At 45.0% G+C, this 25,189-nt stretch overlaps 2 long non-coding RNA genes across 14 annotated transcripts in view; one reads left to right on the top strand and one right to left on the bottom strand.

Moving 5' to 3' along the window:
- Positions 1-33: 33 nt before the first annotated feature.
- LOC101787469 (uncharacterized) lies at positions 34-24,274 on the bottom strand. Of its 12 annotated transcripts, XR_010048086.1 has the most exons (7): positions 23,363-23,550; positions 16,825-17,039; positions 16,517-16,709; positions 9,507-9,649; positions 6,375-9,390; positions 5,698-5,806; positions 34-4,649 (listed from the first exon to the last, which is right to left on the bottom strand). It is a non-coding gene; the product is annotated as an uncharacterized LOC101787469 (long non-coding RNA). The 12 variants fall into 12 exon arrangements; XR_010048083.1 differs by having other exon boundaries at positions 34-6,602; positions 9,312-9,390; positions 23,363-23,848; XR_010048089.1 differs by lacking the exon at positions 5,698-5,806 and having other exon boundaries at positions 9,312-9,390; positions 23,363-23,848.
- Positions 23,772-25,189, top strand: part of LOC134476441 (uncharacterized) — a 32,314-nt gene continuing 30,896 nt past the window's right edge. For both annotated transcript variants that reach the window (XR_010048092.1, XR_010048091.1), the window contains exon 1: positions 23,772-23,909. This is a non-coding gene — a long non-coding RNA (uncharacterized LOC134476441). The remainder of the gene's footprint in view (positions 23,910-25,189) is intronic.

Here is a 25,189-nt window from a genome sequence, read left to right as displayed (position 1 = left end):
CTTATACCAGAGTAATATTCTTTTATGCATAGATACCACATTTTCTTTGTTTATTTGTTTGTTATGGATATACAGGCTGCTTCCTACACTTGTTACTTTAAGAGTTCTTCCCATTTGTCTTCCAGCAGATTGTTATTTTGACCTTTGATCCATTTAGACTTTAGTGCCTGATGAGAGATATGGGTCTAGCTTCAATCTTCTGCATGTGGAAAGCCAGTTATCCCAGCACCATTTTCTAAAGATGCTATCATTCCTCCAGCACACATTCTGGTCCATTTGTCAAAGATCCTTTGCTGAGATGCCAGCCCTTTCCTGTGAGTTGGTGTCATTTGCAGACTGTGCAGGAGGAGAACAAGAAGCCAACAAGAAACGAAGCCCTTCCTGCGAGTTGGTACCATGTGTGGGTTGCTGGGAGGAGAACAAGATGCCAGCCTTTTCCTGTGAGTCAGCGCCATTCACAGACTGTGGGGGAGGGGAACAGGAATCCAACAAGAAGCCAAGCTCTTCCTGTGAGTCAGTGCCACGTGCAGGCCACTGAGAGGAGAACCAGATGCCAGCCCCTTCCACTGCATGGGCTGAGAGACTAGAAGAACAAATGCATCCCCCAATCACCGACAAGGGACGGGCTGATTCAAAGAAACTCAGGCCAAGAGGATAGCTTTTGAGGTAAAACAAAATGAATACTACTGATTCACTGTCAGTGTTTCATTGTGTTTCACAGTGATTCAAAGTCAGTGTCTCACTGACTTTGTAGGTCTAAAGCCAGTAGTCTGATCATCTATTTAGAGGATAAAAATATACAACATAGCATCTATGAGGATGCTCCTTCTGAAGGTGATAGCCATAGTTAACTCCCTATTATCTTGTTTTGAATTCTGGTGTCATTTTCATTGTTTTATTTGGCTGAGTTTTATTCTGCTTTTTCTTGTTTGATTTTATTATGTCTGATGGCATGGGCAGTTATTTCAAAGATAACAAGACATATTACGGTAGCCATTTTGGGTTTCCTGTTACCTTGTTTTGAAGTCCTTTATTGCATTCATTGTTTTATTTTTATTGGTTCTATCCTGCTCTATTTTGCTTGAGTTTATTACATCTGAAAGTATGGGCAGCTATTTTGAAGACAATGAGAGGCATTATAATAACCACTATTGATTTCCTATTATCTTGTTTTGAAGTTCTATATCACACTAATTTGTTTTAATTGGATTTATTCTGCTTAGCTTTACTCTCTTTAAAATAAACATTACATAATTTAAGTAATCCCCTCCCCTAAAATAAAAGCTCCTTTGTCAAAGATCAGGTGGCGGAATGTATCTGGGATTGTTTCTGGGGTCTCTATGCTGTCCCTTTAATCCACTTGTCTGTTTTTGGGCCAGTACCATGCTGTTATTATCACTAGCTCAGTAATATAACTTGAACTCATGTATCATGATGCCTCCTGCTTTGCTCTTGTTGCAAACAAAAGCTGTAGCTGTTCTGAGTCTTTTTTTTTTTTTTTTTTTGTACGGGGAATTGAGCTCAGGACCTTGCACTTGCCAGGCAGGCGTTACACTGGCACTGCTGAGCTGTATCCCCAGGTGCAATTTGGGTATCTTCTTGATCCATATGCCTCTGAGAATTGTTTTATCTCGTTCTTTTCTTTTCTTTTTTTTAAATCGGTACCGGGGATTGAACTCACGACCGCCTGCTTGCAAGACAGGTGCTTATGCCGCTGAGCTAAATCCCCAGCCCGTTTTATCTAGTTCTGTAAGGAATGCTATTGGTATTTTGATTGTGATTCCATTAAATCTACATATCAGTTTTGGTAGTATAGCCATTTTGACAATAATGGTCTTGTCTATCCAGAAATAGGGGGTATCTTTCCTTCATTTATTTTTATTTTTGTTTGTACTTTGAGGTGGTTATGAACCGTAGTGACTTCTTTTCAAAAATGTTTCATAAAGTTGTATTTTTCAACCTTTTCTTTTGTTATTTTCATGCTTTATTGTTTGCTTAAAAATATCTTATCCACTACCATGTGCATTTTATTACTGTTTTAAAGAGTGAAGAGCCCAACAATCTATCAGCCTTGTCAGTCTATGAAAAAGACAGGTCCTTATTTTCACAGTGGGTGAGATGGGTTGTAATTTGCCATAACAGGTACCCACGCATCTTCACCTTGAAAATGTAGCATTTCAAGGCTTAGTCAGGGTTGACGGTTCCTTTTCTACTTTTGCAGGCTTTGTACTGCTGCCAGAGAATCTCCTCAGCATTTGCTTTGAATGCTGTCTTCAGTGCCTCTTTTCCTGCATCCTCGCCAATCAGGGGAATCCGATGTGACTTATTCCAGGCTGGCAATCTGTCCTAATCACGGAGCCAGGGTTCTGTGACAGTGGGATCTTTTCTTACATTAATGTTTCATTTTTTATATTTAAATATTTTTTCAGTCTTTATTATTATTAGTACATGCTTGTAGTGCAAGCTGATTACAGTCCTAGTGGGAAGTTGGTCTGTGTACCTGATACATACATCTCCATTCTTCTTTCATTCCCTTACTCTCCTTTCCTTCCCACCCTCCCTTGATCTTTGATCTCCTTCGCATTTGAAAAAGATCTACTTCCTATTATTTGTCTTTTATTTTCCTCTTTATTCATATATTTACTTTCTCATATAAGAAAAACTATTTAATGTTTAAGCTCACGTGTCTGATTTATTTTGCATAAGTCTGAAGCTGAATCCATTTTCCTATAAATTACTGAAATTTATCCTTCTGTATAGCAGAACAGTATTGCACTGCATATAAATAACACATTTCCTTTGGCCCATTTCAAACCTATTTAACAATGTAAATTTAACTTAATATTTTCTAGATAATTACAGTTTTTGTCACCATTTGAATAATTCATCTCTTTCCAGTAACATTACCTGAATATTTTAATTATAACAATATAATTTGTTTATAATAGTGCTTCCTTCTTATACGTCCATGAAATATTTTGACTGTTTTTTGCTTTTTATTTTTCCATACAAAATATAATCTTTCTAACTAAAAACAAAAACCTATTGACATTTTAAATGTAGTTGTATGATTTTTGTTTATACAGAAGAAGAGAAAAGTGACCTCTTCGTATTGTTGAGCCCATCTGTGCAAGTCTTTTTTTGTAGTTCCCAAGAACAGTTTAAAGTTTCCTTTATGTGACTCTTGTCTTTTTGAATCTGTTCATAATAATATTATATTCCTTTGTTGACATTTTCAAAATGAGATCCTTTTTCACCACTATATTTTCTAACTGGCCACGGTTTTTAACATGTGAAAGCTTTTGATTCTGAGTATGTTTGGGTTCCATTACTGCTTTTTAGTTTAATTTCTCAGCTTTCAAAATACACATATTATTTGAAAAATGGTTAATTTTTCTTCCCTCCTTCCAGTGTCTTACAGTTGCATTTTTTCTCTTGATTAATTATACTGTCTAATTCACCAGAAATTTTAAGTAATTTACTCGGCTTAGAGGGCAAATATATAGTTAACTCGAAGACCTGTCATTTCATGAGATATGTAACATGTGATGGCTCCCAACAGTTTGATCCATCTTCTCTCCAGGAGCACAGGCAGGAGTCCTGCACTGGAGAAAGGACCTGAGGAATACGGAAATCAGTTTAACAGAAGTTTAGCATAAACAATGAAAGGGGAGGCAGAAAAAAGTCCCTTCCTCACCAACCTTATTGCCTCTGGGGAGAACAGAGACTGAGGCAAATGTCTTCTGCCAGTCTGCCATTCTGGCCAATCTGGCCATTCTGGCCAATCTGAAAGATGGCAGATTTGATTGGCTGTTTTTTCCCTTCAATTTACACATGGCCAAGAAGCCCCAGGCTCTCCTTGGGCTGCAAGTCTGAAAAGATCTTTCCATATCCCAATCTCAGAAATCATTCTGAAGTCCACACTGTTCTTCAATCTCTCTGCCCTATTTTCTCCCACTCTGTTTCATAATACATTCAAATCTTTATTACCCATTCTCTCCCTCAGATTTTTGACTCTCCATAAATCTCTGTATCCACAACTTTTTCTGATTGACTATATTTCTAAGCTTCAAATTCATGGAACCTTAGAAATAGGATTTCTTGGAAGGCATTATTACTAGCTGAGAGGTGTCAGCAGGCAGTGGGAGAAGCCATCTTGCTCTGGGCCAAAAATAAATGGAAATTATGTGTAGTGTGTGTATATTGTAGTATACAAATATACACTTGGCAGGAGAGGAAGGGTAAGCTTGAATGGCAATGGAATGGTTAAGCAAAGATAAGAAAATCATTTATTAGAGCTCATAGTGGCTTTGCAAATGCAACTCTTACATTTCTAATGTCAAGGAATGCAATGGGCTTGCACCACTAGCTGCTATTGTTCAAAAATCTTCATTCATCTTCACTAGGGTCATGTTTCCCAAGAACTACTCTTAGCTGATGATTGTAGCACCAGAGGCAGCTCAGAGAGGCTTAGGACGAGCTTGATGGGATTGATGAACTTTGTTAGAACTTACCTGCAGTCCTAGAATCTTCTGTGAACTCACCCATCTTTCCTCTCTCCTTCACAACACTCACATCTTCATTGGAGTGTGTTGGCTTTCTTTGCCTTCAGGACCTCTTGCTTTCTTCTCTTTCTCCTGCCACACTTGCTGTAAGAAATTTCATAGACTTCTGATCACCTTGATGTCTATTTCATGGAAAGCCCAACCTAGCATGGGGTGGCCTTGCTGTGAATGAGCTCACAGTGTAGTTAGTATTGTCCCTTGTCTCCCTTTCCAGACTTTCTAGTGCTGCTTGATCACATCTTCCTTATTCGCTTAGTGTGACTCATATCTTTGTTCCAATTCTGATTTTCCATCTAGTTTTCCACCTGAGTAAATAAAAGGTATCTGAGCAAACCTAAAGAACTTCAAGATAGGCCATGGTCATACCCTAGGATTTTGTTTCCACCGCAGAAATGTTGCTCATTTAGTGACTTGTTTCCATAATAACCTATTGGAATGGACATTTTCAATGCTCTAGAATTGTGAAATCCAAACCTCAGGAAATAGATGATTAGTATTAATAAAAGATAAAGGAAAAGCACCAGAGACAACTCCACAATATGGGCTATCCATTGACCTTCATTTTACATTCCATCCTGACGGAAGGACAAAGGACAACTCTGTGTACCCCACTGGAGAAAAAAAAATTCTCCGAAGATAAATTCCATAGCTCCTTCTCCATATGCCTAAGGCAAGAAAAGGTGATGCGTGTCATTTACTTCACAGAGCTTAAGTCTCTTATTTTAACCCAGCCTTGTTGGATGCAGAACCAGGCTGATCCAGCCTGGTACCTCTAAACAGAATAGGGGAGAGCCCTTCCTCCTAGTCAAGTGGGGATATATTCCCTTAGAGTCAGGAGAACAGGGTTGCTCTTGCTTCATCAGTAGGGAAGATGACAGTGAGCTTGAACTACTGCCCTGAATCAGCAGACTGAGCTAAGTGCATACATAGGAAGTGTGGGTTATGTTGTGACATCTTCATGCAGGAAGGCCAACTGTGCAGATACAGATATCCTAGCACCAAAAGGGATAAGCTGAACACTCATAGAAGAATTGAAAGTGGTTGAAAAGCAATGTGAATTACACGTGTCCTTCCAGAGTATTGAAGAAGTCATGAATGTGCCCAGTGGCAATGATATCATTTGGACACCTACCACAAAGGGCATTCACAGCTGAGCAAAGAGCAAAGAGTTCCAGGCAACAGTAAAAGACCTCCAACTCTTCCTCCTGTTCTCCCCATTCCTTTGCTTATAGCAGACAATCCTGGGCAGAGATGGGGAATTGGCATGGATCAGTAAGGAGGGATGAAAGAGCAAGCCATGACTTTTCTCCACCTGGAGGTCTCTAAGTTGTTGTTTAGGCATGATAAGAAGAGAAGAAATTCTTTAAATTAGTTGTAATATTAGAGCTCTAATATAGCCAAGATCTGCCCTAAATATCACATAGGGAAGGAGGATTTGATGGAACATGTCAAAGGCAATGGATGGAAAAATATAAATGAAGCACTTTTCTATTTCTGTCCCATTAAAATTAACTTATTTAATAACTTGGCTACAAACCAGTTTATTGGTTTACTTAAAATGGATTTAAATGAACTAAACTAATGAAATGAATAAAACCTTCCAGGGATGCATGTCTTGCTCCTCGTTCAAATCATACTTCTTTTAGGGACAGAACGTTTGAGTGCCTAAGATCTCTCCAGTTTTGTAGGCATCAAATTGTGTAACCTCACAGATCTCTATGTTCCCTAAGTGAGGGAATACACAAATCTCAAGAGGCATCTCTTATGACTTTTTTGTTCTGTTTTTTGATACTGCAAGCTATCACATACCTTCTGATCTGGCCAATGCTGTATATGTTTCGGAGCTTGTGAGCCATACCATCATTGTTAACTATTGCAAGCATTTTTAAAACTAGTTAGTTACAATAAATGAATGGTTGCTTGGCAACCAAAAAGCTGAGGTTTTAAAAGAAAATATTCCGTCACTGTTCAAATTTGAACAGCGAGATTTGTTGACATGTTCTGATTCTGTTGAATTCTTTACGATGGAACCAAACCCTGGGGTAGACAAAAGGAAAAACAAGAGAATGTTCATATTTTACAGCTCAGTTAATTTTAGGAGCGAAGAGAAGAAATGAATTGCATCTTGTTGCCTCGCCTGGCTTAGAACTGCCTGATTTAAGAACAAGTACTAATTAGCTGAAAGTGAAGCTCAGCTGTGGCTTGGCTAAAAATAGGACCTCTTGCAAAAATGTGCTCAGATCTGAGTGAGAAGGAGCTGATTCAGTTTACATGTGAAAACTGGACGCATACTGACAAAACACCATGTGGGGAAAGGGCTTATGAACATTTTGTTAAATGTCAAGGCATTGTGGTAAAGAAATGGCCATCCAGCTTGTCTACAATACAACCAGAAATGAATTCCAGACTGGCACTGTGTGGTAGGACTCTTTCCGTGCAGTATCTCTAGGCAAATCCACTTGGATAGTGAAGGGTCAATTTAATAACAAAGAGAAAGATATGGAAATAAGAAACACATTTTTAATAAAAGAAGGAGAAAAGCAGAACACTCTGGAGCTTTCTAACAGGGCTTGAGGAATGCATATAAGCTTTGAAGAAAATTTAATTTAGTATCCGCTCAAAGCTATTCTAATGACTGAAAGGAGAATTAGCATATTTTATTTTGAAAATCCTCTGTGCTTAGCTTTTGATTGAGCTGGAAATTTTGTTAGAGCAAATAAAGTAGTTTTGGTTCTGATGTTTAAATTAACCTCGTGTTGAGACTTCCTGCTTCAGTTATAATAATGGGGTTTCTTACAGTATTGGAGATGTAGTCATTTTGATGCTACCACTAGTTAATCATACGCATAGACAATGTATTCTGGAAAGATCTACAAGGCACTGGTAGCACAGAGCTGCCTCCATGAAGGGAACCAGATGGCAATAAGTAGCAGTGAGATTGCTTTTCATCCGACCCCGTGATTTTATATTTTTGAACTCTTTTAACATAAATATTTATTTGTAATTCAACAAGCAAATAAAATTCTAAATGAACTCTAAGGTTAATTTCAAATGCATTCAAAGAACGGTGCTATGCTGTGATAGAAAAACAGGACCTGAAATCTTGGACCTGAACTTGAATCCTACAACCTTTTAGTCTTTAGGAGATCTTGGGTTTGTTGTCTGACAGCTCTGACAACTCCCTGTTTTCTTTTTTTGAGTGTAGCATAGCATGAAATAATCTAGTAGTGTCCGTAGGGGTTGATTCCAGGCTTCTCTTTTCATCTTACTGTTTATTAGATTGGAGCATTTCTGAGTTACAATATTTTTAATTTGCGACGGTTTATGGGATTTCATCCTACTGAAAAGTCCAGAAACTTCACTTGATGTCAGGATGCCCGTCAGCCGGCTTCCCCGGCGCTCATAGCTATTCTCCCTGCATTACTGAGAGCGGCCGCGAGGTGGGGATAGAGGCGCACCTCGAAGAAAGCATGACCCTTAGATTTGGCATTGTGGTCTTTAGAGGGCAGTAACCATAATGGGATGGCTTCATTTCTCTTTCAATGAAAAGACCCACACAGGACAAAATCACAAAGGCAGCAGTATTTCTGCTGGTGGGTATGTCGTGCGTCAGAACATCAGCATACTATATTTAAATGTAGCCCACGTCACTGAGTCTGCGTGTTGGCCATCTGTGATGTGCACACGTGTTTGTGGCATCTCTCAGCTGCCACGGTTGGGAAGCGCCAAGAGGGCACTTTGACGTCAGCCAGACCTGAGTTGAAAGACAACTTCTATCACTTCCGAGCTGTTTGCTAACTTCTGTGATCCCCACACAGCTCTCCTGCAAGGTTGAGATGATGGTCTTTTCTTAGGAGGCTCACTATATTAGAAAGGGTGCTGTCACTCAGTAGCAGAATCAAGCTGTATTGTGGTGTGGAGCCCTCTCATCGTTCTCTATTGGGCCCTTTTTCTGTCTTGCTGTCAGCCAGCTGAGCCAGTCCTGCTATACTGTGTACTCATAAACACTCCCTTCTCTCCCACCTCTGCTCCTCACTCCTGTGTCTCTTCCTTTAGCTTCTTCGAGTTTCTCTAGCTCTATTCTCATTGGAGGTGACTTTTCTAATAACAATTACGAATATTCCTGTACTTCATGATGGGGTCTGTCCCATAAGCACATCTTAATTTGAAAATTGCGTAGTTTAAAAATACATTTAATGTGTCTGACCTACTGCGCATCCTAGCTTAGCCCTGCCTGCTTACACATGCCCAGAACACTCACAGTAGCCTGCATTAGAGTGAAATCATTGAATGCAAGCACTATTGCACAATATAATGCTGAATATTTCATGTATACCCGTATGTAGTGTCTTAGTCACTTTCCTTATCCTTGTGACACAATGCATGATACTCACAACCTAAATGAGGAGAGGAATATTTGATTCATGATTTGTACAGGTTTCAGTCTAGGGTCGCATGGCACAGTGTCACTCAAAACACAGCTGCTCAGGTCATGGGGCTCAGGAAGCAGTGTCAAGAGAGGAGCCAGGAAGTTTACTCCATGGTGACCCACCTCTTCAGTCCAGCCCCACCCATCCCATAATCCAGTCACCTTCCTAAAGCCCGGTCTATGAGGACATGAGGCTCTTGGGGATATAAATCTTAACAGATGGTTGTTCTGTGAACACGATGGTAAGAAAAAACCACAAAGCACGATATCCAAATACTGTGGATGCCGCCCCACACTATGGGGTGTCAGATGCTCACCTTCTTCAATGAGGTGCTGAGCACAACAGCTTCCTGCACGGCCCAGCATCAGACACAGGATCATGTGCGTGCCACTTACCTGGAGGAAAATCCAAATTTAAATTTTGAAGTAGGCTTTTACTACATGTGTGTTATTTTCACACCATTTTAAAGCTGAAAATATTCATAAGCCATAAGAATCATATGTCCGGATACCTGAAGTAGAGATTGCGCATTGTTTCTTCTTTACCGGGTCATCAGTCTCTCTCTCTATTCCTCTACATGTCTCGTAGTCTTCAGTGATCTTGGCGCTTATTCACCATCCAGTCTCCAGCTGCCAACCTCATCCAGCCAATTTCCTGTTCACATTTATATTATAAGCATAGTGTGTGTTGACTTTAATGCAAGAGGAAGAATTGTAAATATAATCCATGTGTACATAAGAGATGAGCCGATTCCTATTACTAGACACAGCCAATCCTTTTCTAATTTCCATTTTTAATCTCTATGCTCCACAGTGACTTCTTTCACAGAGTTTATTGTGTAATTCTCTCATAACTCAGAAAGTCTTATTGGCTTACATGCTGTCTTCCTTTCTTCTGCACAGAATTCTGGGAGCACCACTCACCATCCGCACGACCTCCTTCTTTGGAAAGGCCCCCAAATCAGTGCTGCAAAAGTCTATATCTCTGTCTTGTTTTGCTTTCTGTAGCTAAAATACCTGAGGCTGAGCAATTTATGAAGGCTTATCAGCTCAGGTTCTGGGGGGTCACAGGTCCGAGAGGATAATTCCCACATGGGCTCACCTCCTAGTAAGGCCACCTTGCTGTGCCATTCTACAGCACGTGGCATCACAGGGGACACAGAGCACACGTGTTAGATTGGGTCTCTCTTCTTAAAAAGCCACCAGTACCATCATGGGGGAATCCTCACACTCATGATGCTAATTCTGATGACCTCCCAAAACCCCCACTTCCAAAAACCATTAACCTAGGCCTAGGGATTAAATTTCCAGCATATGAATTCTGGGAGCCCCTTCTCTCTTAACCTGGCCTGGCCTCAAGCTTCCCATGGTCACAGAAATGGATCTCAGCCCCCCGAGAGGAGCAGATGGCAGTCACCAGGCACCTGCAGACCTTCTGCTCTGCACACCAGTCCCATCACTCCCAGCCTGCTCTGTGGTCAAGTCTGGCCTGTCTTCTGAGAGTGGTGCAGTCCGCCTTTGTCTACTTTCACCCACCTATTTTCCCCTTCATATTTTAGGTTTATTTCCAATCTCTGGAAAATTCTTTCCAGGGATTGATGCTGAATCTTTCTTCATTTCTTTGAGCAGTTGAACCAACATGCAGCATTCACTACCATAAACTCAACTATGAAATGCACATGTATTATCTCCCTCGCTGTTTTTTTTTTTTCCTCCAGACCACCTTCTTTCTGCCACTCAACAGACACGAGTGTAATCCTCATGTGGCCCTGACTGATCATATGAATTTGGACAATGGGTTATATACAGGAGAGTGGCTCAGGTAAGAGGACTCAGAACTGAAGAAATGCTGGGAGTCTTAACTGGCTGTACAGTGAATTTTTCTCTCCCTTCCTTTCATGGACCAGGAGAAATTCAGGGCTAGGAGGGCTAGCCCTGGACTAGAGCTAGACACTGGGAGGTCCACTGTTCTACATGTGCAGCTCCTCGAATTAGAGTGATTTTCTGCTCAAATTATAGAGAGCCCTGAACCTCAGGAAGGAAGCTTGTCTGTCAGCTAGAAATGAAATACCTGGCAGAAGCCAGATTACTGTTCAGACTCAGAGTCTCTGAGGGCAAAGTTCCTGCTTCTATATGAGCTTCCTGAGTGCACTCATGGTCGATTTTATACCAGCTGGACCTTCTATCAAGTGTTTTCTTAGCATGGCTAAAAATGCACACCAAGAGATTACCCTGGCAGAAGCCAAGCCCCTGTTGAAGTCAAGCAGAACACAGGGGGATCCCCATTTTCTGTCCAGTGACACTTCTCTTCCAGTGTGAAGTCAACCACTGTCGATTCTGAGCCTGCCTTTATTCCCTTCCTCCCTTCACTGAGTAGTTTATTCCTCTTTTGGGCTGTCAGAAGCCCAGTACATTCTTCTGAGAGGTTCTCATCATGAAGGGCATTATAGTGTGTTGGCCAGTGATCTGCCCCTGTCCCTATCCCTGAGGGCGCAGTGAATAATGGAGCTTGGGTTCCGTTGCTGAATTTTGTGTGCCTAGTATGGGACCTGATACAGAAAGTGATGTGTGTGTGTGTGTGTGTGTCTGTGTGTGTGTGTGTGTCTGTGTGTGTGTGTGTGTGTGTGTGTGTGTCTGTGTGTCTCTGAGTGTGTGTGTGCATGCGTATAAAAGAGATAGAATTGAGGAGAAAGAAGTAGAGAGGAAAAGAGAATTTGGATGTGGTGGCCTATAATCCCAGTAATTTGGGAGGGTGAAGCTGGAGAATCCTAAATTTAAATCTATCTTGAACAATTTCGAGACTAGACAAGACTAAGTCTCATAATGAAAGGTAAAAGGACTGGTGATGTACCTCAGTGTCAGTGTCCTGAGATCAATATCCAGTGCCACAAAAATGAGGAGGGGAGGGGAGGGGAGAGAGAGAGAGGAAGAAGAAGGAGGAGGAGGAGGAGGAGAAAGAGGAGGAAGAGGAGGAGGAGGAAGAACAATGAAAAAGAGGAGGAAAGAGAAAACCAGGTCGCAGTGGAAGCACTGTAAGGTGGTCCCAGGTCAGTGCTACAGTAGTAACCTGACTTGTGTATGCTCTTTTGTAAAGGGGATCATTGATGATTTCATTTCCTGGGCATCCACTTGAGCTCACATATCCTACCACCCTCAGCATATCTGAGTCTACTCCTTTCTCCAGTGATGTTATCCACAAAGGCAGGCATTGGCCTTTGGGGCAGGACTGGGAAGTCACCACTGGGTGTACTTGTCAAGGTTTTGCCTAGTCCAACTTCCAGTGCTTCAGAGGTTCCTTTTCATTTGATAGATCCTGAGTCTGAGAAAAGACTCAAGTCTGGAGATGGGGCACAGGATCACGCTTTTCCAAGGGCGTGACTGCATTCTTTTGGTCTGTTCTTGATGTTGTGGGCTGCTGATATACTTTGCCCCATGAGCACCATGCTGAGTGAGCTATCACCAAAAGTGATAGCTGCATAGATAACTTCTGCCTGACACCTTTGCCAAGTACAGTATGTGTGCACACTTCACATCTGACACCTAGGACTGCCCCTGGCCTCTGCTCTTCTGCTTCCCTGTATCCCCATGCTACTAAGGAGCTCAATTCTGCAACAGCAGCTCCTAACACAAAACATCACAGCCACTTTCATCCTTAGCCACCCCCGTTCAAATCACCTTGGGAGACAGCATGTCCTTGGGCTCTGAGGAACACGATCAGCTGGCAGGCTTTTCTGTTTTGTGAAATGAACCAATTATAGCATTGCTACCTTACTAAACCTTTTGATCTCTTCTTTCATAATCTTCCAAAGCAATTTTCAGCATCTCTATTGCTTTAATGAAAGCAGTTACTTTTTCCAAACTTTCACGCGTCAGCAAAAAGGCATATATTAGACTCATTTTCTATGCAACCTGCTGAAGTGTTAAATTCAGCATGAGCGAGGAGAAGCTGCTCCCTACTGACACACATAGCCAGCTTTCCAGTGCTCCCTTGATCACCATGCACTGGCCCCTCCAGGCTCAGGCTCCATGGCCACCAGTGCATACCCAGCATTGCTCCCCAAGCTTGGGTGCATGACCTCTCCATCAGTCTCAGCTTTGCCCCACGGGACATAGCTCTATTTATATACTGGAGAAGAAGAACAGATGGAGGTCAATCCTAAGGAAAGCAAGCATTGTTTTATAGGGCATCCACCTTATTTGAGAACCCTGCATAGTTCTGAAGTGGGAGACAGGGCGCATCTGCTACAGGGCTGTTTTTGGTGTCCTCGGGAGTTTTGAGCAATTTGTTTGACATTCTCCCCTACATCAACTTATGACTATTTACACCAAGACTAGGGTAATCAGCTCATGGGCACCAGCAAGTTCCCTTAGCTATTGGGGATTTCTCTTTCACTCTGTCTTGACATGTGACTTCCTCCTCAGGACATTGTGAAGCTATCTACCGTGAAACCCTCCCAAGAGCCAAGAAAATGCTAGTATCATGCTTTCTGAGTCCCTGGACAATGAGTTAAATAAACCTTCTATCTTTTTAAAGTTCTCCAATTCAGGTGTTTTGTTGTAGCAACAGCAAACGTATATTAACCCTTCTACTCCAAGACACTGCTTTAAACAGAGCTGAGTCTTTCATTCCTGTCTCCAGCAGCGATGTTTAGCAGTGTCTACCAAGTTTCATGCTTCTTAGAATTAGTATTTACAAAGAACCCCACAAATATGATCTCACTACAGGAGAAAGCGAGTAACTACATTTGCTCTATCATGTAATAAGTCTAGGGTGGGGAAATATCTCCAGTGACTAAGATCCACAAGGAGGGGGGTAAGCCCATTTCTGCATTGATATCCTCACACTGGATATCATAACAGTCTCTCTTCCTCTAGATAAAGTTTTCAGAATTTGGATTCACTAGATTCCTGCTACCTATAGCATTTCTAATATCAACTACCTTGGGTTGAACTTTCTAGAAACAGAGCCAGAAGTGAGGAGTCCTGTGAGATGATTCACCCTAAAAGTACTCTCAGGAAAAGGGGAGTAAGGCAAGGGAAGAAAATTAGGCAAAGCTGTTGTCTGAACTGAAGGCCAAAAGATTAAGGGATTATTCCACAGGACATTTGAAGAAAGAATCATTCCATAAAGTTGATCTCATGGTGAAACAAATCTAATAGCTTTTTGCATGTGAATCAATCACTGTGTTTGTACTGTGGGCTTCCCAAGGGAAGAAGCAGAATATGCACTTTGTGTATGAGATGCTCCCAATTAACCATGCATGACACTCTGAGAAGGTGAGGGTAGGAGATGCTGAGCAAGGGTTTGCACAGCCTGGTAGAGGGAAAGGTGAGTAGCAGACATCATCAGCCCCAGAATCACAATTTCTCCTGATGGCTTGTGCTGCAGTGCAACACAGCTTGCAGGAGGAATGGTGAGGACGGCTGTCCCAGCCAGGCGCCCCACATCATCCTCCAGCTCTGTGTGAGCCACATATGTGCCCACGGCTACCCCTCTGGCCCCACTGGCCTGAGTCTCACCAAAGGAGGTGAAGGCCCTCAACTCTGGGTCACAGGCAGACAAGAGCTTCACGGCCACTAGTAGGGCCTGGAAGGCCACGTAGAAGCCGTGCTGGGTCAGAGGGCCAAAGCTGTGCTCCTTGACATTCAGCTGCAGCCCGGCCCACTGCCCTGTCCTGTGGGGCCCCACGGCCCATGCAGTGGAGGAGGAGGAAGAAGAGGAAGCGAGAAAGCTCTCCTCTGCTGCTATAGAGTCCACCTTGGTCCAGCACTTGAGGTGCCAGGCAGGGATGCTGTCAGGGCTATCGGGCTCCTCAGCCTGGCAATAGTAGAGGGTAAAAGCCTCCCGGCAGGTGCCCCAACTCATGCCCAAGCTGGTGTAGGCCCGCATGGAGTGTCAGGCAGCGCTGGTCGTCCAGGACACTCACCTCGTCCCACTGTGGGGCAAGAGAAGCTTAGCTGCTCTGGGCTATGCAGGGAGGTCAAGGTGCCGGGGTAGGGGCTCTGCCTACTGGACTGAAAATAAACAATGACAGGGTATGAAGGGAGAGGAGATCCTGAAACTCAGAGCCTTGAGAGAGAAGGAATCTGAGCCCAGTTGAGTACCCAGGGCTTCTTGTCTGGTTTCTGCACTCCAGGGACACAGGGCTCCGGACAGCTTTCTCAGTTCTTGTGTGCAATGGACAAAGATCCAGACATGGCTGCTCGAGGTAAGGAAAAAGCAGCAAAGTTTAAAGAAGCCATGGTAAACTCAGAGTGAGCGGGCTCACACCCGCAGAAAGAAAAAGGGCCAAGCACAGAATGTGCTGGGTTTACCAATTTACAATGTTGCCTCCGATTGGCTTCTGTAGAGTGTAACTGACGATGTCCCCCACAGGACACTGAGTCATGTCATTTGTCCTTTCCCATAATGACTCTGTTATAATTGCATGCATAACATGGAGTCCATATGCATGAATGTTTAATCAGCTCTGAGGAAAGAAAGGCTATTACAGGTTTTGGAGAAAAATCTGATACACAGGACTCACATCTGCCACTGGGTATTGGCCCTTACGACACAGGCTAGGAGGTGGGGTTCAGGGAAGTGGAGGGGAGTGGGCCCCCAATCCAAACGTATTAGCTATGTGCTACTTAACACTAAAATAGGTCCTAAAGTGCAAATGGGGAGCCTAAATCTGCTCTACCAACAAAACAGGTTCCCACATTTGGTGAATCATCTCAGAAGAAAAAAAAAAATGTACACTGGTCAGTAAGAGACAGAAAAGGATTTATTAGACAGAATTTTAAAGTACACACATAAAGAAATATATGTGGGTATGCAAGAAAGAAAGGAACATCATATGATAGACAGGGATGGGGTACACTGATCGACACTTTGGGGTAGAGATTACAATCTATGGAAAGACATTGTGTTCTCTTCTGCAGAGTAAAGATAAGATGGCCCACTAGCAGTGCTGTCCACTGCTAGTGATGGGAAAACCCACTGTGTAAGAGAAAGAGAAAACCTGAGACCCACTTTCAAGTAAAAAGAAATGGCCCAAGTTGACCGACAGGTAAAAGATGCAGGTGTTTAGTGTGACTTTAAGAACCCTAGACATTTTTACTGAGTTTGTATTCTAAAACTGCACTTTTTATTAAAAGTGTAATTTAAAAATCATACTTTTCCTTTACTTATTTTTACTTATCTCTATTTTTGTATCGTGCCTCTGGCTCACCCCACCTGGTAGGTAGGAAAGTCAGCCAAGCACTTCTGCCCAGACAGCCAGGAACACATAGTGCCGGCAGCAGTCACTCCATCCCTGAGAGGACTCAAAGAATGTCCCTCCCTGGTCCATTTCACTTGCCAGAAAGAGTTCAGCTGCTGCCAGGAAACTGTCTCTGAAACACCCCATGCAGGTCCTTTGTGATCCCCACGCTCCCCTCCTCAATGCCTTTACTCTTTTCTGGCTTTTAGGGTCTTCCTCCTGCCCACTACCCCAGGCTCTACTGGCAGCTGGGCATCTCCTGCCTCTCTCCTTCTTACCTTCCAGAGCCAGCACTGAAGGCCCCAGGATCAGGGCCCACAGGCTGCACACCATGCCCACCACTCTGGTTCTCCAACTTGCAGCACCCTCAGTAGCCATGAGGCATCTTCAGGGCTCCCACCATTGCCCTGGGCACACCCAGGTGGGGCTGTGGCTTTCACAAGACCAGGAATCTTCAGCCAAGCTTGTTTGCTGGGGAGAACAAAAGAGGCCAAAAGAGGCAGGAAGGAGGAGACCTGATTTCACATACAGCCCAGACACTCAGCTGGGTCCCCTCCCACTATTCTCAAACTGCCCAGGTACCAACCATGAGGCAGGAGTATCAGGGACCCAGGGTCTCTCCTGAGAATGCCACGATCCTGGGGAACCACACGCCAGGCACCCTCATGCCTTGTGTGACCATGACTCTGTGGTCCTCTCTCCTGGCCTCCTTCTCACGGGCAGCCCAGGTAACTCTGGATCCCAGGGAGTGAGTCCAGTCCTTTCTCTTCATTTACTCTCCTTCCTTCCTTCAGCAGACACCTGTGCGAAGTAAGAAAATTCCTTAAATAGAGTTGGGGAGCCAGTGACTCCTCTGTCCCTGTTGACATTCTCCCTGTGCCCCTCCACGCTTCCCTGCATGCTGCAGAGACACAGTGGAGGGAGAGGGACACAGTGGAGCAAGAGGGACACAGGATGATGGCTGCGGGGTAGGAAGTGAAGGAAGGGAGGGGAACAGATGTAAAAGGCACATAGGCGTAAAGATTCTGAAAGATAAATGAGGAAAGAGCTATGTAGGTCTGACAGACACTCTCTGAACAAAGGTTCTCTCTCCCAAAGGGCTCATTCTTTCCCAAGGCTTACAGAAAAATAAGTGCATAGCCTGAACACATGAAAAGATGCTTCGTGTTTGCTAACATTTAAAGGAAGACACATTAAAATAGCTGAGGAGAATCGGAGTGGTAGTGCATGCTTGTGATCCCAGCACTCTGGGGGCTGAGGCAGGAGGATCAAAAGTTAAAACCCATCCTGTTTCAACAAATTAGGGACAAACTGTCTCATTTTTTCATGCCTACATCTTGTAACCTGAACAACCAGTCTCAAGATAACAATTTGCAATATATTAACTGGTATCAATTTCCTAATTCTTTTATAAAATTCTGTAATATTATTATCCTTTTTGTTTGATTTTAAAGTCAAAAAGAAAAATAATGGTTGGGGTTTTAGCTTAACATGAAGGCCATGAGTTCAATCCCCAGTAACTCAACATGAAAACAAACACAAAACTAGAGCGGTCATTGTTACAGAATGAATCCCCTGTTAATGTTATTAAAAGGTAGAGGCTGTGGGAGGTAATAAAATGCTGGAGGATATTCCTTTACAAATGGGATTAAGGAAGAACTTATAAAAATGATCCTACAAAGCATCCTAAAACTCTACTTTGTAAAGCCACAAAGCAAAGAGGACAACTTCAACCGAAGAGAGGGCCTGCACCCAAACCCAAGTACCCTGACCCCAGCCCCGCCTGCACAGTGGTGAGAAATACACATCTATGGTTTATAGCCCACCCTGCCTATGGCAGGCTGCTACTGCAACCCAAATTGATGCAGATATCATTTTCACCCCAGAAATTGAGAAAACATACTGTGCGAGACAAAATATTAGCATTGGGGGCCCTATCTCTACACTGGGTTTATGGGTTCTCAGTGGGATGCCCATGGTGTAGAATGATTGCCAAAACCTGTGTGGTAGCTCCACCTCTAAGAAACCATTTGGGGACCATAAATTATACCAGTTTTCACGGATGTCTGATCAAGAGGACTCGTATGAATTATTTAGGAGGGAACAGGCTGCAAACTAACTATTCATCCAGAGACAGATGTCAAGAAATTATGGGACATCCTTATTGAGGATGGCTATGAACTGGTTGTAAACTGAGAGAAAACCATTTTCAGGAGTGTACAGTACACTCCCATTTGTCACCTGAAGAACAGACTGTGTATGCTTGGAAAGGCTCTTATGGAGGAACACAGGAAACTTGGTAAGAAAGCAAAAGTAGAGAACTGGGAGCCACATCCAGGGAGAATGAACTTTCCCTGCATTCTCTGCAATTTTACACTTGAAATCTTGTGTGTGCATTATCCTCTCAATGGGCTCGCTACTTAAAATTCCCTTTAAAAGTGTAGGTATCAACTTCTTCGTGTAGTGAATACAAGTAGTATTCATACATTCTCAGAATGATTTCTGGTAACAGAGAGCTCCCTACTGAGGAAAGCCTCCAAGCCTGCAGGAGGTACAGCACTGTGCCCAGGAGTCTGGGAAAGGAGACACCACTGCCCCAGAGGTCACAGCCAAGACCCACAGGCAGCAGCAGCTCCTCTGCCTGCTGTGCTAGACAGTGGCTGTGCTCTGCCTCTCCTTGGGGCTGAGCCTCAAGAGCCTGCATGTGTGGCATGAACAGAAGCAGCAGAATCCATTTATTTCTGTCTGACAGGTATGTTGCTCACATTGCTGAAGAGAGGACAGAAGAGGAATTGAAAGCTGTATCTATGAGATCCTGTGGTCCTCTCTGATACAAACACTGTACATTTCTCAGTGAAAATGAAATCAAACTTGAGGCTACAATGACCTCAAATCTACAAGAAAGTAGTAACTTCACACCTACTCACCTAATTTTTTTTTTTTCTGGTAATGCTAGATGTGTAAGAAAAGAAATCTTCCAAGATACATGTGGTTGTGCCTGCCTGTAATATCTGCACTTGGGAAGGCTGAGGCAGGAGAATTACAAGTCTGAGGCAAGACAAGCTTGGCAAACATAGTAATTTGAGATAGGGCAGGCCCTGTCTTAAAAAATTGTAAGTTTTTTGTAACAGGTTAACACAGTATTTTTTTTGAAAGGTAGCAAAAAAAAAAAAAAAAAAAAGATGTAAAACATGCAGTACAAGTAGTATCAGTTGAGTAGCGTGAACATTCTAGCAAAGAATGGCAGTAGTGTTGCTTTAATGGCCCACAACAGGAATCACACACAGCTTGAGGTTGCAGGTGCGTACCTGTGTAACCTTAGCATGCATCTCAAAGACAGTATGAAGCTGGCCTCTCTCCAGAAGATCCAGAAAAGAGTACAGGCAATTATAAAATATAGGATGCCACCCAGTCTCCTTTATTATGAGGAATCAGAAGGAAAAGAAAATGGAGACATTGCATGGAGAACATAAGGAGTAAATGTTTGCAGTTTCACAAGGATCAAAGATGTTCATTAAAACAAACGGTCAAAAACTTAAAGTACCTGGAAGTGGGTTTTAATTTTGGATGGGAACCTCTCAGATTCAGACACAGAGTGCTGGAAGTTAAAAACGCATTTCTTTAGGGGAGAAAGATGTTGCAGAGTCAGAGAAAGAAGTGAAACCAGATAAATTCAACTCATCTTTTAATATTTAAACAAATTTGAGTAGATCTCTACTGTAAGAATAAAAATGAAGAATATGGAATAAGTTGCTGTCAACTAATTCAAACCACTGCAGATTCTTTTAAAGCAGTGTCAAAAGTGGAGTAATCAGTGACAGGAACACGACGGCTCCACCTGTCTGGAATACTGAACAAGCGGTGCTTAGCCCTGGCTTCCAGAGATGCCTGCAGTGGCTGTGAACATGCACAGTCTTCTGTGCTTATTCACAAGAGCACATTGGGCACAGCAAGCATGGGAAGTGGCCTCAGCAAAGCCAGGCTCCTCTCTCCTCCCCCTCAGAGGCTGCTAGAGATTCCTCTCTGTTCACTTCAGGACAGGAGCTGTCCAGTGTCCAAAAGTCCTTAAGGGTGAGAAAGTATTCCAGACAGATCTCAGTGGGGAAAACACTCACATCCCACTCACATGTACATCAGGCTTTAAATATATAAAACCCCGAAAGCAGCAGAAATGAGGATGTAAGATGACAACACAGAATATGAGACCGATGAGAGGAAACTTCACATGATAAGATTTCAAATTTTACTTTTTCTTGGGTATGTCACGTTTTTGTCTTCTAATACACAGGAGACATGCCATCCAGGAGCATTGTACATGCATTTGGTTCACAAAATAAAGACAGAATTAAGCATGTAGGTTTGCTCAGGTTTCAGAAACCGGTGAAAATGGAAGATTTGTCGAATCTTAGCTTGTGTCCTCAGTTCTCCATGAAAATGGAAGGTGTAAAGCTGAATTTGTGAATCTGTAAGGGCTTTTACAAATTAACGCAGCTCAAATTAAACACTAAATATGTCTCATGAACAAATCAAGCTTGCTTAATAGATCTAATGTACTTCAATCCATAACATGAATTTTGAGAACAGTATGACAGAGATGGATGGGGTAATAAATACTGATGTCTGAAGGAGGCAGAAATGGGAAATGTTTGGTGAGGGAAAATGTAACTTTGTTTTACACATAGATCAGTTGATTGTCTTGCTGTTATATTAATAGCCTTATGTTTTAAAAATTCAACAAAATCTAAACAAATGTTTCACTTTACCCACACCCCTTTAATTCTTTAGGTTTCAAATTACCTAACCATGTTCACCTGTAAGAGGAAAGCAGAGATGAAGAGATAGCAGAAGCTGAATGATGATTACAGTCAGCAACAAAGCAAAATAATTTTTAACCTTGGATGTTTCTGAAGCTTCTCTCCCAAGTTCAAATCAGGACAGAGCACACAACCTCCACTTCCTGCAAAGGCCAGGAGCACAAAGGCACAGAGGGGAAGAGAGGGGCCAGGGCCCTCAGCAGCGGTGCCTGCATACAGCAGGCAAGGCCAGCAGCAGCCAGGGCAGAGGGAGCATCCTCAGGGCAGAGGGGCCAGTGGTTTGGAGTCTGGCGTGGGTGCTGCACTGGTTCTCCCACCTGTTCCCTCAGGGTCAGCGTGGGTGAGGTCAGCACCAGGGGCTCTGTCCTCTGTCCAGTTCTGCAGCTGTTAAACACCCCAGGAATTCCAATGTAATCCTTGCTCAGCTGAATGCTGCAGCCTCCTCCCTCTAATCTGCACCCTGGAGATCCTCTCCCAGCTGTCTCCTGCTCTGGCCTTCTGCCTTGAAAAGGAACCCAGTGCTGCTGCATCCAGGGCAGGCAGGAAGGAGGTTGCTGTCCTGTGGCTCTTGATCCCCTGCTGTGCAGGCAAAGAAGCCCATTTATGGATTACCCAGCAGAGTCCGGAGTCCCTAGAGGCCTCCAGCCTGTGAGAATGTCCCCAGGAGCATGCCATACAGACAAATGTGCCTTCTACTCCACTGTGAAGGGAAGGGAGGCTTTTAAGATGCAGGCAGTGTTGGGGTCTGGACATGCAGAAGAAGCTAAACAGCCATTTAGAGTGGGCTGTGCTGACTGGCACTGACTGGGGACACACAGGGCCCTGGAAAAGGGGTACAAGGAGGGGGCAGAACAAGTGGCAAGTGAGTGTGAGGGAAGAGCAGTGAAAGGCGGTGGGTACTAGGATTAGTACCTGTTGGCCATGTGTGAACACACGTCCTGGCAGTGTGGAAGGTAGTGTGTGTGGGTGAGGGCAGTGAGCTGGAGGTGTGTTTGTGTGTGCCAGGGCACGCTGCTTGGGGCTGGCTGTTCTGGGGTTCAGGAACTCCTGTCCCTTGCTCCATCTGCCTGACTATGAGCTTGGGAGCTGTATCTGCAGAAGTATCTGAGCAGAGAGAGGGAGCACAGCAGTGAAGAGAAAGTGAAATGGGGGCTTCCAATCATACTGTCCCAGATTCTACCCATTCCCATCCACAGGCAGTGGGCAGCTCGAAGGGGTACAGGACCTAGGGCCTAGGATCAAGAGGGTGAGGAGGGCTGGGAGCTCTGCTGTCTCAGCACAGGGTCCTGCTTCCCCATGCTCAGCCATCCTGGCTTGTTGCTGCCAGCATCCAGCAAGGTGCATGGTCATGGCCAACTATCACCTTGTGTACTGAAAGGACCAACAGAATCCAAAGCACTCCTGCTCCCTCCACTACTAGATGGGGCAGGGGAACCCATGCGAATCTTCCTTCAGGGAAAGAGGTCTGTTGCCTAGAAAGGACCACTGCTCCTCAGAGAGGCACTCAGTCCCCCAATGCCCATCACTGTGGCAGCTTCCCTGGTCTGTGAGCCATGCTCTCCCCTTCCCACTGACCCTCAGCTCAGAAGCACCTTCTCCCTTTCCAGAGCCCGAGTCAAGTTCCCTGGCTACTGGGAGGCCTGAGTTAACTGATGGAGAACAGGTCTGACAGCTCTTCTCCGTGGGCACTGCCAGGGACATTACCACATGAGCTATGCTGGGCCCAGGCCAGCTCACCCAGGGATGGGAGGAGAGAGGGTCCCAGACAGCCAAGATGGTGGGTGGAGGTGGGGAGCAGGCAGGGCCAGGCACCCAGAAGCAGGGAGGGGTCATGCTGGGGCAGGAGCAGGCAGGAGACTTTGGTTACAACTTGGGCTTAAGGCTGAGAAGCAGGAACCAGGCCTCCACTCCCAGGCTGTAATGTGATACAGGCTAGGGGGGGCCAGGGATGCAGTGGGGAGCTGTGGGCAGATGTGGATGGGCCTCCTGGCTCCTCCCTGCTCCAGGTTAATGGAGAGATGCCACTGGAGTCAGAGGGATGGGCAATCCTTTTCAGGACTCTAGGAGGCTCCTCTCTGTGAGGAGCTCCCACCCCCCGACCAGGCAGGACCCTAGGATTCATAATATGGTGGAAGGGTAGTGGGATATAATGAAGGTCTGATGGGGCGGTTCCTGGAGCTCCTCCTCCTGCACATCATACTCGGTACTCCTCCAGGAGGCTCCTGGGGAGGACAGTGCCCAAGAGAGAGCCCCCCTCTACTTTACAAACCAGAAACTTTACAGGGTTTAAACTTTAACATCCAAGCTTACCTTCTTGCTGGCCTCCAGCTCCGTGGTTGCTTTCTCAGGGGACCGCTCTGGAGCAGGGACTCTGAGAGCTCGCGGGGTTTATCCTGTCCTTTGGATGCAGAGACCCCCGCTTGGCCGAGGCCCGCGACCCCTCAGCAGGAAATCTGGGATTCCGGGAGGACACGGGCTTGGTGCAGGAGATTGTGCGGGGCCCGGGTCGCAATCCCAGGCTCCGAGCTGGGTCACGGGTCTCATCCACCGCTCCCCAGCAGCGCTGGAAGGAGCGCAGCCGGGCCCGCCCCTCCGTGCACCTAGTGCCCTCCCTGTCCCCTCCTCCTGAGCAGAGCCCGCCCTCCGGCGGGAGCTTTGCGGGAGACCGGGAGACAGGAGGGGGCGGATCCTGGTCTGGTCCTGGGCAGTGGCTGGAGGAGGGCTTCGCTCGGCCCGGGCTCCAGGAGCAGAGCTCGGCCGGCTGTGCGTCAGGCTCTGCCCGCCCGCGCCTCCCCGTCTTCTGGGCTTTAACTCTGGGCACCGCAGCACTGGGGCTCCTGCCCTGGTTTGCACTAAGGTGGGCGTGAACTGAGAAAAAGAGGAAGAAGGAAGAGGGATGGGGGCGAGACCAACAAATCTTGAGGGGCGGGAGCGGTCCGGGCAGCTTGGCAGCCCCAGGGGGCTTCTGACTGGAACCTCCCTCCCTCCGCCCTGCCCAAGGGAGGGAAACCTGGGGTGGAAAGGGAAGGACCCCATGGCTGAGCATGGTCTGGCCGGCTCGGAAAGTCGCTGCCGCCGAGGCTGCTTCCTCTCTGCGTGCACCTCAAGGACCCCAAAGCCCCCGGTGATGAGAGGCGGTGGAAGGTGCTCTCAGGAGGTTTCTGTAGGGGAGGCTGAGGAGCCTGAGGAGGAAATGTTAGCACCCACCCCTAACCTCCTCAGCAACCTAGGCCTGGACTGGGGGGCCATTGTTTGGTCTGCGTAGCTGGCTGGGGCCTTCCCCGAAGTGTTGCTCCCTCCTCCTGGCTCCATCTGGGAACGCAGGCACCTTCTGGAAACCTCCTGTTCCCTTTTTCTCCCCCACATCGCCTTGCCCCATCTTGCTCTCCTGCCGCTTTGACTTGCTCAGCGACAGGCTTGTGAAAGCCCTGACTGAAAGGTTCATCACCGCTTAGCTGGTGCTTAAGGAGCATTTAGGAACCCGGGGAAACTGAGAGCACTCCGTGTGAGCCACGGAGCACAAGAAACAGAGATGAAACTCATTAAAAGGCACCTGGGAGATCAAGAGGCTTTGCAAGAATTGACTGAATGCCTGATGGAAAGATAAAGGCTAATGAATGAGTCCCCACTTGACCAGAGGGATGTTCACTGTTAATGGAGCCAATTAGTAAGCCTGGTGGAGTTTAATGATTCCGCATTGGATCCTGTTAATAATTCTTACTGTACCTGCTGATCCGGTAACTCATTCTGTTGTTTCCAATGGCTTTGAAGCCTGTGTTATAGTACTGCCTGCATGTTTTCAGCAGTGGGCAGCAAAGCCTTCAAAGTCTTGTGGAAGAAACCTGAGTTTACATCGCATGTGGTATTGCATAACTCATGGCTATGAATTTACACAGGCACATAGATGCACATGCACACACACAACAGGACTGAACTCAGGACGTTGAGAGTGCTAAGCAAGCTCTTCTCACCACAGCTTCCCCTGGTTGTATAGCTAATAGGACTGAGTGGAATCTGGGTTTTAAGTAGCATAATTAAAACACAATTAAATTATATTGAAATAAATGTACCAGACAAAAACACATATATCTCCATGAAACTCCAAAAGTCCAATAGTAATTTGCAACTTCTCAGGTG

This window comes from Cavia porcellus, unplaced genomic scaffold, assembly GCF_034190915.1.
Source record: "Cavia porcellus strain 051 isolate PalLab524CR breed Dunkin Hartley unplaced genomic scaffold, mCavPor4.1 scaffold_6, whole genome shotgun sequence".
Classification (NCBI taxonomy): Eukaryota; Metazoa; Chordata; class Mammalia; order Rodentia; family Caviidae; genus Cavia; species Cavia porcellus.
The sequence above is the reverse complement of the archived record's forward strand: the minus strand, read 5'-3'. Positions and strand labels throughout refer to the sequence as shown.